We start from the raw sequence: 13,327 nt of genomic DNA, 5'->3' as shown, positions 1-13,327 counted from the left end.
CCATCCTGGACAACATGGTGAAAATCCATCTCTACTAAAATACAAAAAATTAGCTGCGCGTGTTGGCATGTACCTTTAATCCCAGCTACTTAGGAGGCTGAGGCAGGAGAATCGCTTGAACTCAGGAGGCGGAGGTTGCAGTGAGCCGAGATCATGCCACTGCACTCCAGCCTGGCAACAGAGCAATACTCCGTCTCGGAAAAAAAAAAAAAAAAAAAAAAAAAAAATAGTTTTCCTTCTCTAAGCAATACTCTTTGAGAGATACAGACATTCCCAAAGAGAGTTCCTGCCCACAAGGACCCTATAGTTTGTAAAAGAACTGAGACAAAGAAAAAAATACTATAAAAGAAGTAGGACATAATAAAGACCCTAAAAGAGATCAGACTGGTTAGTGAATTGAGTATGGAAGGCAGGCAAAATATTATAAAAGAGAAGCATTGGAGTTGAACCTGGACTGGCTTTGTCAGCAAGGTGGAGGGTTGAGAAAATGTATTCTAAGAAATGGAAAGAATATCAGCAAAGTAAGGAATATGGGAAAGCCTACAACGTTTGGATAACCCAAAAGAAGATAAATCTATCAGGAAACTAGGGAGTGTGAAGGGAAAATAAAGTTAAAATTAGGTCATCAAGAGGCTTGACCATCCTGCAGGGCTAGAAGCTTTTTTGGCACATAGTATAGAAATTTTGGAAGAGTTTGGAAAAAGGGGTTTTATTAGATCGAATGAGATGTTGTATATGAAAGCAGTTTTAAAACAAGCAAGATTCTGATATAATAGACATTCTTATATCCTGTCGGATGGATTATGTATCTAGCCATGATATCAACGTACCAGCTGGCAGGACCAGTAAGTTGTCCCCTGAGGTACTGCTTACTCCTTCCAAATAGTGCAGCATTTAATTCTGTCTTCCAAGGGACTGGAAACAATCAATCTCACTTGTTATTTCAATGGTTAGAATAATGGAAAATAACCCATGGGTACAAAAGCTTTATAGATACTAGAACCTTAAGGGCTTTGAAGTAACTTCATAACGATCTCGCCAAACATGGTTGAGCCAAAGTTATCAGTGAGATTACAGTGACTAATAATAAAATATAATAACAGAAACAATAACCTTCTATGGAACACTGGCTATTTTTCAGTAATTGTGTAATTACATTAACTATGTCATTAAATTGAGTTCTCACAACAATTCTGTAATAGAGATTTTATAGTCTCTTTACAGGTAAGGAAAGTGATATTTAGAAATTCGAAGTGACTTGATCAAGAGCATGAAGCAATCAGGCATTGATGCTGATTTTTCCAGTCCAACTGTTTTATAATCCAAAACAGCTCTTAGCAACCTTGCTTTGTTATAATTTTTGTTCTCTGTGTTTCCTAATACTTTTTCAATGAACATATATTGCTTGTGAATTTAAATGATAAACTTATGTTATTTTTTTAAAATCCCCTTAAAGAATATGATTTGCCACCTGTCTGAAATTGATTATGGCTTTTGCTTCCACATTTTACGGTTAAGTTTTATCAAGATGAGAAAACCATTTCGTTGTCTTAATCATGCTTGCCAAGATCACATTTGAATCTATCCTAATGGAACACTTTAAAGCTACTTTACTTCTTTGTGGCCTAGATTCCAAGTCTAAAGTGCAATATTAAAAATCCTTGATCACAGCTTTTGTAGAAAGCTAAGATAAGCCTGATTCCAGTGGGGTTGTACTTCTGGTTGTAATGGTGAAAGGGGGCACTGCAGGGTCAGACACTTTGCTGTCCATTACTTGAATGCGGAGTATGGTGAGCAACAGCCCGATGTCTTTCTCTCTCAACGTGGTTTGTTTTTCAGCTCCTCCTGCCTCTTCTGTGGTCTTAAGGTCCTAGAAGGAGGAACAGGAGTCAACACACACCAAACCCTTCCTCACTAGGGATCACTGAATGATTAATATAGATGCAACCTCCAGGTAGTCTCTTCCAATTATTGCCGTTACAGTTAAGAAAGCAAGTGACCTTGATCAAGGTCACCCAGTGAGTTAAAGTTTTGAAAGGATCTTCTAGAAACTGCTAGACATACAGGAATAATTACAACAAATTTAGGCAAGTGCATATGCATGGTGAGGTCTAAGAAAAGGGAAGTAGTCAAGAGTCAATAAAACAATCTTAATATTAGGCCAGGCACAGTGGCTCATGCCTATAATCCCAGCACTTTGGGAGGCCAAGGCAGGCAGATCACTTGATGCCAGGAGTTTGAGACCTGCCTGGGCAACTGGGCCACATGGCGAAACCCCATCTCTACTACAAATACAAGAATTAGCTGTGTGTGGTGGTGTGCGCCTGTAATCCCAGCTACTCAGGAGGCTGAGGCACAAGATCACTTGAACCCCGGAGGCAGAGGTTGCAATGAGCAGAGATTGTGCCACTGCTCTCCAGCCTGGGTGACAGAGTGAGACTATCTCAAAAACAAAAAGTATCTTAATATTTTAGAAAATGAACTTGGAACTATTTGATGTATCATTCAGTTTGTGTGTTCATTTTATAGAATCCTAATTTAAAAAAAAATTTTTTTAATTCAAGGCTTCAATTTCCAGACATAGGCAAATGCTGGTGCTACCATATTCAACTAAGATGCAAAATATTTTTAACCTCCAAACTTTACATTAAAAAAAAATTCCTTTAAGTAATCTGAATATGCTTGTTTTGCTTCTGCTCAGAGTGAATGTCTTTATTCGCCCGTCAGTCTTAGTTGGTGGGCAAGCTGTCTTTGGAAACTTCCTCCTGTCGAACTGTCTCGTTGATTGTCATTTGAGTCTGTTAGTCATACGTCCTTGGGTGAATAGTGGGCGGCAATTAGCAGCCTCTCTTCAAGGTCTCTGCTGGTGCACGTGGCCTCCTTGTCAGTTCCTTAGGAAAATGGCTGGATAATAATCGTCTTCTCACGGTGATCTGCCTGTCTGAAGGTAGGATCGGCATCTCATTTCTGATTATGCTCATTAAAAGTTGTGTTGTCTGCTTACCTGGGAGAAGCAGCAGTCTTATGAGGCATGTGATTTGTCCCTGAAACGTTCATTAAAATCTCATTTAAGTTAGAGGAAGTAGCAACTTTTTTATGGGCATACTAGAGAAACAGATGTGAAATCTGTAGGTAGCTGCTGTTGGAAAAATAGAAAATCAAAATTGGCAGCATCCAACTAACAAAGAATGTTTGAAGACTAAAAATACTTTGGGGCTCAAACTGGTTCCTACCTCATTGTTAGTGTTCTTTGATTATAGAGAATGATCAACTACTAATTTGAAAATTAGCAAATAATTTTCAAATTCATAAGAAAACATTGTTCTGAAATTAAAGCTTGAGGCATCTATAGCTCTTTGATTTTAACAATTAAGAAAATAAAATTATTCCCACTGTTATTAGGGAAAAATGTAGGATATCTAGGACTATATGGTTAGGGCCATTCATGACAGACTAGAATATCTTCTACCCCATCCAGGAACCTGTTAGTACTCAAGGAATAGCAATAATCCCTAAATTCTGGTTCCAGGAGGGAGGGAAAAAGGTCGGATCAGTCCCCGTTTCCCATAGAAAAGGAATTTCCTTGAAAAGGATTGATCTGACCTTTTCCCTCTTCTCAATTTGCTTCCTCCTCTGACAGTTTAAGACAAAGCCTTAAAAAGACAATATTCCCTGTCAACCAGTAGTTCACCTCTACTCTATACTTCCGTGGTTAGGTGATTACTTGTTAACTTGGTATTTAAAGAGATACAAATATCTGGCTGTGGAGTGGACCTTGAGAAATGATTAGGGTGGCTATGTGGGTTTGTGGTCTTGCAGACAATTGACCAATGCCTTGCCCTTTCTCCTACTTATTTCCAGACCTTTGTTAATTGTATTCTTCTTTTTGCTGGTCAGTGGTTGATAAGGAGAATATCAGTTGATCCCATTTTATGTGTTGTGTATCGTCCTAAAAATCCTGTGTTTGTGTGTTAGACCATATAATCTGATTATGGCATTACAACTCCAAACTCACTTCCCAAAGTGAAAAATAATAAACTAAGTGACTTAAAATCTGAAACTTAAAGAAACATTCTGCTTTTGTGTAATCTACATGTGATCACCTCGAAAAGATAATAAAATGGCAAGTCAACCTTCACTTTAGTTGCATATTCATTTAAAATTGCAGATACACCAAAATACAGGTTACAGCACACATGTACAGCCCATTTGGAGATAGGATATATCCCTGAATGTGAGAAAATTCAGGGCCTTATGTAATAGTAATAAAATAATAAGATTTTTCAAAAAAGAAAATAGCACAAATTGGCTGGGCGTGGTGGCTCACGCCTGTAATGCCAGCACTTTGGGAAGCTGAGGTAGGCAGATCACAAGGTCAGGAGATGGAGACCATCCTGGCTAACAGGTGAAACCCTGTCTCTAGTAAAATTACAAAAACATTAGCTGGGCGTGGTAGCAGGTGCCTGTAGTCCCAGCTACTGGGGAGGCTGAGGCAGGAGAATAGCATGAACCCGGAAGACAGAGCTTGAAGTGAGCCGCGATGGCGCCACTGCACTCCAGCCTGGGCAGCAGAGTGAGACTCCATCTCAAAAAAAAAAAAAAAAAAAAAAAAAAAAAAACACAAATTAATGCATGAAATTAGGAAGGAATATGGCATTTAAAGTCCATTTGTACACATGGGTTCTCATTCAATTTTTTATGGCTAAGAAAGCAACACAATCCAAACAGGAACAAAATATTTTACTTCCTTTGATCACTTATAAGGTTCTGAGTATTACTGATGCAATCAGTGCACCCCTGAAAGAATACCATAGCAAAACCCAGCAGCCTCTAGGACTGAATCTAAGGGGTTACTGTTACCTTTCTTCGTCATGAATATTTTTTGATGCTACCATTAAATGACCTTAAGTTTTTTCTCTTTATTTTACTTCACTTAGTATATATGTATTTTTATGATGGCAGGGATAATTTCTAAATCTTTGACCTTAATGAAAGAGAAACTAGTTTCCTAAGTTGAAAATATCAACAGTAACAGTGTTAATTGCCTTTTTTTTTTTTTTTTTTTTTTTTTTTTGAGACAGACTCTCATTCTGTTGCCCAGGCTGGAGTGCAGTGACATAATCTCGGCTCACTGCAACCTTCGCCTCCAGGATTCAAGCGATTCTCCTGACTCAGCCTCCCAAGTAGCTGGGACTACAGGTGCGTGCTACCACGTGTGGCTAATTTTTGTATTTTTTAGTAGAGCTGTGGTTTCACCATATTGGCCAGGCTGGTCTCAAACTCCTGACCTCATGATCCGCCCTCCTTGACCTCCCAAAGTGCTGGGATTACAGGTGTGAGCCACCGTGCCCAGGCTACTTCTTTCATCTACTGCATTCAAGTTATTAAATTTTAAATCAAGAACTATCAATTTTAAAAACAAGAACTTTAAACACTCTGATTATGATATTTACATCAGTGGTAATTGTGCCCTTCTCTCTGCATAGGCTTCTTGATCTTCTTCATGGCAGGGACTGTGTCATAGTCATTTCTGTATCTTTAGTTTCTTATTTGCACTCTTGAGGATATTTCCACGGTAGTAGAAAACAAAAACTTAAATTGCAAGATTATACAGACTCATAATATTGAGACATACTGGCTTTGTGTTACACTTTTCTAGAACATTTTCCCCAATATTTCAGCTATATTGCTATCTTACTACTGTGATTATCGTGTCACTGATTCTTCTTTATAGAGGAAACTTTCATATTAAATCTTCAAGAGAATGGAAAGTGACAGGTGAGAAAATCTGCCTGTTCTTATCGTTGCAGTTTATACAGAAAAGGCTTCCTGGGACCCTGACAAAGCCCAGAATGGGGTTGTCGCCTGTGCTACTGGCAAGCCTCCCATTGAGGAGCGTTTTCTCCTGCCTGGCTCCATATGTGGGGAGATCAAGGAGGGTGGGGGGCTGATAGCTATGAGGCATGATTTAGTAGACTCCTGCTGCCATTCTGAAAGGGGGCGACTAGGAACCTACTATTACCTTGAGTCAAGATTCATTGGACTGTGTTTTCACAAGACTATAATTGCCTCTGCTGTTTGTCCAGAAGCCTTACAAAGTTGGAAAAAAAAGCACACTTTTAAAACACAAGCACTTTCTATCAATGCTAAATTTTTGTGTATTTAAACAGAAATAAAGTCATATAGGATTCAAAAACCATTGGCAGTTCACCAACAGAATTTAAAGAAGCAATTTTGTTTTTAACTTTACCAACTTTTCCTTGTTTTATTTTCTAGAAACCTAACTGGTATTTATATTCCTCACAATGAGCATGCTTTGACTCAAAGCATGTACACACTGAATAATACATGAGTCTGTGGCAAGATGAGTTAGAAGTATACTGAAAAATAACAGCATTAGTTGCAAATAATTTTAAATCCTAGATTAAAGCTCAGATAATTTAATATAAGGATTGGGTAAGATTGAAAGAAAACCTTTACTTGCTTTAGTAATTTATTTTTTATTGCATTTTCTGTATATTCCTAGCCATGATTCTATATAGACTACCCTCATGAGATTTTTATTTTTAATTTAATTTTAGCTACACAGTTTTGGAATTAATGAACAGATTTCTCTACCCATATAAACCCAATTATCTGGACTCTGACAATAATCTCTATTTCTCTTTAAGACAGAAGAAATCTGTTTCAATCGTATTTGTTCAGTTACTTAATGTTGGCCCAGTGTGCATAGAAATGTCTTCTGCTGCTAATTTGCCCATGTAGAGATCTTGTGCCATTTGTCACTTGTCACTGCTCTGCTTATAAACTGCTTGTTTGAGCTATTATGGAAGCTCTATCAAATCTTTTTTCTCTTTACCATTTGCATGTTTAATAGAAATGGCTTGGGCAAAAGGAATAGCCATTTTTCTGTCAGGAGGACTAAATCATCAGGTGACCTTATTTCCAATAATACTATGTCTAGAGGCAACTCCTCTTGGGATTCAAAGTGAGTAAAAAAGTAGAAAATGAGAATAGTTTGTCTCCGTATATATGTGTGTGTATATATAATTTATATATAATTATGTATATATGATTTTATAAATAATTTTTCTGTATTTCTGGTTTTTATTCCCTATATATGCATATAGACATACATGCATATGTATAATATATACATGTACACATACATGCGTATCTAATATATACATGTATACATAAATAACATATAAAATATACATGTTATTTTCCTTTTATAAGAAACTGTCATAGGAGGAAATACAAAGAATTTTCTGGAATCCATTCTATCTTGGCAAAAATAGTAGAATGATATAAAAGTTCAGTAAAACTTACCTAGAACAATCAGTGCTTCGCCTTCCACTGCGCCATCTCGTTTTATCCTATTTCAGGACCTCACAAACTTTCAATAAGAAAACAACATGAAATCCAAGACATCCTTGTCATGACAGATAAAGGACTGCTCCACACAAATAGACCACCCCCAAACTAAAGAGCCCTAAATTAAATAGCTTTCAATGTGGGGCTCCTTACTTTTACCAGAACCCAGAAAAGTGTCTATATTGTGTAAGTCTAATACTGGTACTTTCCTGGTATCATTTTAGTTTGGGGAGAAAAGAAAAAAGATAGCTACCTAGCATGGGTGTGTCATCTGTGATCCGGTGCTGCTCCCATCCAATGATCCACCACACATGAGGAGTGCCATGTGTTCAACCACAGAGGCAGATGACTGAGTAGGAACAAGCACAGGTGTGGCAATCAGATGTTCCTAGTTTCAAATCCCACCTCCCACACTGACTGACTGTGTGACCTTGGACAAGTTACTTTAGCAAACTTCACTTTCTATATCTTTAAAGTCAACATGTAACATCAGCTTCATATGTAGACTAAATGATTTGTATCTTTAACTGTAGATCCCCTGAGGCGCTAACATTGGGAGAACTTCCTGAGCACTCCGTTTATGCGGGAATTTTTTTTTTCTTTTGAAAAGGAGTCTCGTTCTGTCACCAGGCTGGAGTGCAATGACACATCTTGGCTCACTGCAACCTCCACCTCCCAGGTTCAAGTGATTCTCCTGCCTCAACCTCCCTAGTAACTGGTATTACAGACACCCACCACCACGCCCAGCTAATTTTTTGTGTTTTTAGTAGGGATGGGGTTTCACTACGTTGGCTAGACTGGTCTTGAACTCCTGGCCTCAGGTGATCCACCTTCCTCGGCCTCCCAAAGTGCTGGGGTTACAGGTGTAAGCCACCATGCCTGGCCAAAAACTTTTATAGGTAACCTGCCACCTCCATATTTTTAAGAAGATGGAAAGGGATTAAGAAGTCACAGTTGTGATTTTTAAAAACCATAAAAGGGTGGCTCATGTGACTGATTTTTGTTGTTGGTACTACAAAGAGCTTTTGAAGTTTTTGTGTCCATGTCTGGAACAATATTTTAGGAAGCTCAGTGTAGACCTCCCTGAAACCTCCATAAATCCCCCTAGAAAGGAAACTGAGTCAATCCAAAGGAGAATATGAAACTACATGAATAGTGGAATATGTAAAAGAAAATGAGGCTTTAGCCAGGCTACTATTACAGCCATGACTTTCTGAGGGATAGTTGTATTCTAGAGAGCACTCAGGGCGGGTGGCTATAGTTTTACCACTAAGGCTTTTGTTTCAGATTCCAGTGAGTCAAAAGATAGCTTCTGAGAAATACATGTTTATAAGGGTGTATTAGTCTGTTATCATGCTGCTAATAAAGGCACACCCAAGACTGGGTAATTTATAAAGGAAAGAGGTTTAATTGACTCACAGTTTCACATAGCTGAGGAAGCTTCACAGTCATGGTTGAAAGGAAATGAGGAGCAAAGTCACATCTTACATGGCGGCAGGCAAGAGAGAGCATGTGCAGGGGAACTCCCCTTTATCAAACCATCAGATCTCATGAGACTTATTCACCATCATGAAAACAGCACTGGAAAAACTCGCCCCCATAATTCAGTTACCTCCCACCAGGTCCCTCTCCTGTCATGTGGAGATTATTAAAATTCAAGGTGAGATTTGGCTGGAGACACAGAGCTAAACCCTGTGAAAGGGAGACCTAGAAAAACAGTGACTATATGGCAGCTGCTTAAAATTCTTTAGGGAATAAGGCATGACTAAGAATGGGAAGAGTGAGAAGAGTGGAGGTGAGGAGAGAAAAGACAAAAAGAGATAGGCAAAAACTATTTGTCCTAAACAAGAAAAAGCTAAAAGGAGATTGTACCTAACCCTCTTCCTGTGAAGAAATATTGCAGAACTGACCACGACTGAGTTTTCTCCCCATTTCCCACTGAATATAGGAGAAAACAAACCTAAATCCATTCAACTACTTATTAAATTTGGGTATAACTCTATACATCATCTTAACCTCTCCAGATCTCAGTTTCCTCATCTGTACAAAGAGTAGAATGTGATCCCCAAATTACTTCTAATTTGTAATTTTTAAATTTGTTACCGGTAGTTGTGAGATTTTTTAGAATAAATGCTCTTAAGCTAGATAATTTTAAGCAATAATAACTATTTTTCTGAGATGCTTTGCAAAGACTGTTTGAGGAGACAGCCCATGACATCTAAATCCTCCTTCTAACATTTGAGCAAATGCAGAAGAATATGGTGAAAGCCTGAGTGGTAATCTGGGAAGGTTTCCAGGAGGAGGTGAGCTCTGAGCCAGTTTGGAAAAGAAACTGATAGAAAGGATAGGAAAAGGAGCATATGGTAAGAAAAGGACTGGATCAGGCAAGTGCTGGGCTTGGTAAGTGGAGAAAAGCTCAGATGGAGAACAAGTCACTTCTACAACATTCCGCTGTGTTAGGAAGCAGTCCGTTTGTGTGATAATCTAATTGCATGACAGCTTTTGAGTCACACAGGCCAAGTTTGCATCTCAGCTTGTATCCTTGAGCAACATCCCCCGCAGAGCTACAGATTCATTATTCCTATAATATATAGAGATAATAATACCTACTTCTATTGGGTTATTTAAAAATTAAATAATGTAAGAAATATAGACTGTCTAGCATAATGCCTGTATGCTGTGTAGGAGCAGATGACTGAGTAGGAACAAGCACAGGTGTGGCAATCAGATGTTCCTAGTTTCACATGCCACCTCCCACTCACTGGCTGTGTGACCTTGGACAAGTTATTAGTCACCACCCTTCCCTTTTTGGGGACAAGTAAAATATTCTAGGAACTATACATACAATTTTACTGGGAAAGAGCAAAATAGTTTAGGGGCAAGGGCGGTGGGCTGGAAACCAGAAGACAAGATTTCTCATCACAGATGTGACTTCTAACCAGCTATGGGCCCCCCAAACCTGTGAATCAAAATTGCCAAATTCAGTTTTCGTGTAACGATTTTGAGTTTGTGATAAATAATCCCCAAGTTCCTTTATGTCTCTAAAATCCCAAATTCAGTCTCTGTGCTTATGATGTAACTAACATTCAGAGAGACCATGCATGTAAAAGAATTTAGTGCCAGTCCAGGCTGAGAAAAACAGCAGGAAACAGTGCCACAGCATGTATTAAATGGCTTTCCAGTTTAGGAATGTGAGCAAATAGAAGTTCAAAAATTTGTAATGCATTCCTGGGAATATATTAAGGGCATTCGTTTTGGAGAAATTCGTTCAGTAGACATTTGTTGAGTCCCTATTATGTTCTAATTACTGTATCAGGCCTGGGGACATAGTGATACATTGCACAAGCTTCCTCTCAAAGGTGTTCCCGGTTTAGTGGAGAAGGTAGCCACAGTTGGGCAGTGTACTGAGCACAATGAAGTGTATGCAGGGCATGCTATGGGAGCACAAATTGTGTAAAAGGAAGAGAAGCCTTTGGAGACTTCCCAGAAAAAGTGAGAGGTCAACTGAGGTTTAAAGGGTGACTGGGAATGACACACCTTGTGCTTTAATGAGTCACAGAGCTTTACACCAGGAGTCCCAGCAGGGAAGCAAAGCATCAGCTGCTAGGGCCCATACCCGCCAAGGCAAGTGGCTCTCAGGCAGCTACTCAAGCTTCCTGAGCAGACTTTTCATTCTAGAGATTTCCCCTTCTTTTCTGGCACCAGATTTTCATTTCAACAAAATTTTTAAATCAAAAATAATAATTTTGAACACTTTGTGGCAGTTGAGGCTTTGGTTGCCAAAAATAAAAACCAGCTCAGGGCAACTAAAGAAAAAAAAAAGCATTCTTTAGAATATTGGGTACCTCAAAGAATCAATGAAGATACTTGAGAAGTGCTGAAAAACAGTAGGAATCAAGAGAAGCAAGGCACAGCCAAGATCACCCAACAAGACTAAGGTACTCTGAATACAGACTCTGGTGCCATGCCCATGGGACACTTGTGGCCACACCCTAGACTCTGTTGCCCCTAGACACGTGCACTTACTCCTGGACTCTCACTTCAGCCAAGCCAGTATGAATAATCTATATCCTAATACCTTTGTTTCATTTCCATGCCTACATCACAAGTCTCTACAGAGCTTGTGGGGAAACACCTGCTCTAAAGAGACTTGCCTCTTATCTGTTTACACCTGTAGGATAGCCAAGGAAGCATGTACACTCAGTCTCAATCTCAATCTCTCTCTCTCTCTCCCTCTCCTCCTCTCCCTCTCTCTCTCACTCACACATACACACGCACACGCACATGTCCACTAAATGCTGTCTCCTGCCTGGCTTATAGAGATGTTTTGAATATTTGTGATAATAGGCATTAAATACACTGAAGCAAAGTGTTATGTAAGTGTAAAGTATTATTAACATCAATGATTAACTTTAGTCAGTAAAAAGTATAAATCATCTCATTTATGCTCTTTGTAGAACAGTTGTCATTTTCTCTGAAATGATCTAAATTAGCTACATTTTGCAGTGAGGCTGAATGTCATTGCAATATAATACACAAAACCTCTCCTTAAAAAGGGACATTTACATATTTAAATTTAAATAAAATATGAATAGATCTATCATATCAATGTCCTGAAAGATAAGAGCATCATTATTACATAACATGTCTTCTAGTATTTACAGACATTATGCTAAGTATTTTGAATAATATATTTTAAAAATAATTTCAATTTTTAATATAGTATCTGGAAATAACCCTAATGATAAAAAGTATTATATTCATTGATTTGTGAGATTTACATAAATTCTTCTAACATTGTGCTTCTGATGTCAAGTTATGAGAACTGAGATTCATGTTGTATTTGAAATAAGTTAGGTCAGCTGTTTTAACAAAACAAATCCCAATGGCTTAAAATATTAAAGGAAAACTTCTTGCTTACATGGCAGTCCAACATGGACCAACAGAAGTATCTTCTCTTCACAGACATTGGGAGACACAGGTTTCTTCTATCTAGTGGCCCTGCTTTTCCCTAAGACTTCAGAGTCCTCTACTGAGCACTCTGCATCCAGCCAGAAGCCGGAAGAGAATATAAAGGAATCTCAGGGAGTGGTTTTAAATATCTATACTTATTTCTTTCTTCCTGAAAGTAAACATGAAGTTTTTGGATCAAAGATCAGACTTATTATTGTTTATAGCAATAACTGAACTAATCCATTTCCCTTTTTGGAATTTATATAATGAGGAAAAACAGACTCTACAGATAAAAAGGAGGGATTTTGTACTACAGGAGAGGAACTCCTAATTATGAAAATGGTAGCTTAAATAGGAGCCAGATATCTACCTCTCTTCTTCTCTGAGACAATGAGAGAAACTTCTTTCCGATATAAACAAACACCTTCTTTATGCAGGAAATATTTATTTATATTATAAAAATAAGGTTTCTTTATCTTGAAAGGAGATTTCTTTAAAGATAAGCTTTCTTTATCTTGGCTTGGGAGTGTCATACATTACTCTAAATCCACGTTCTACCAGTCAGAACTCAGTCACATGGCCATACCTAACTGCAAGACAGCTTGGAAAATGTAGCCTTCACATGTTCCTCCCTGTAAAAATATGTCTGATTTGGAACATTCATATGGGAACTTCCCTGTGTTTGAGGGGAGCTTGAAGAAGGCAACACAGTGCACCACAATTCAGAAATACCAGTAAACTCCAAACTGGTGTGCATTTGCTAGGTGCCATGTTTACTAGATAAGGATATTTGACAGGATAAGGGTGCTAACAGTGTATCTTCCTGGAAAACAAAGGTAAGGGAAATGTTCCAAGTCAGATGAACTCTGGGTCCCCACTCCTTATGCCTCCCCAATTCTGAATATTTCCATTTAGACATCCTTTAACACCTGGAGACAGCACATATTAAGGTTCTAATTCCAGAGGGGATGTTCATACAGTCAGAATCCCATATTTT

The sequence above is a fragment of the Rhinopithecus roxellana genome, chromosome 6, assembly GCF_007565055.1.
Source record: "Rhinopithecus roxellana isolate Shanxi Qingling chromosome 6, ASM756505v1, whole genome shotgun sequence".
NCBI classification, from domain to species: domain Eukaryota; kingdom Metazoa; phylum Chordata; class Mammalia; order Primates; family Cercopithecidae; genus Rhinopithecus; species Rhinopithecus roxellana.
The sequence above is the reverse complement of the archived record's forward strand: the minus strand, read 5'-3'. Positions refer to the sequence as shown.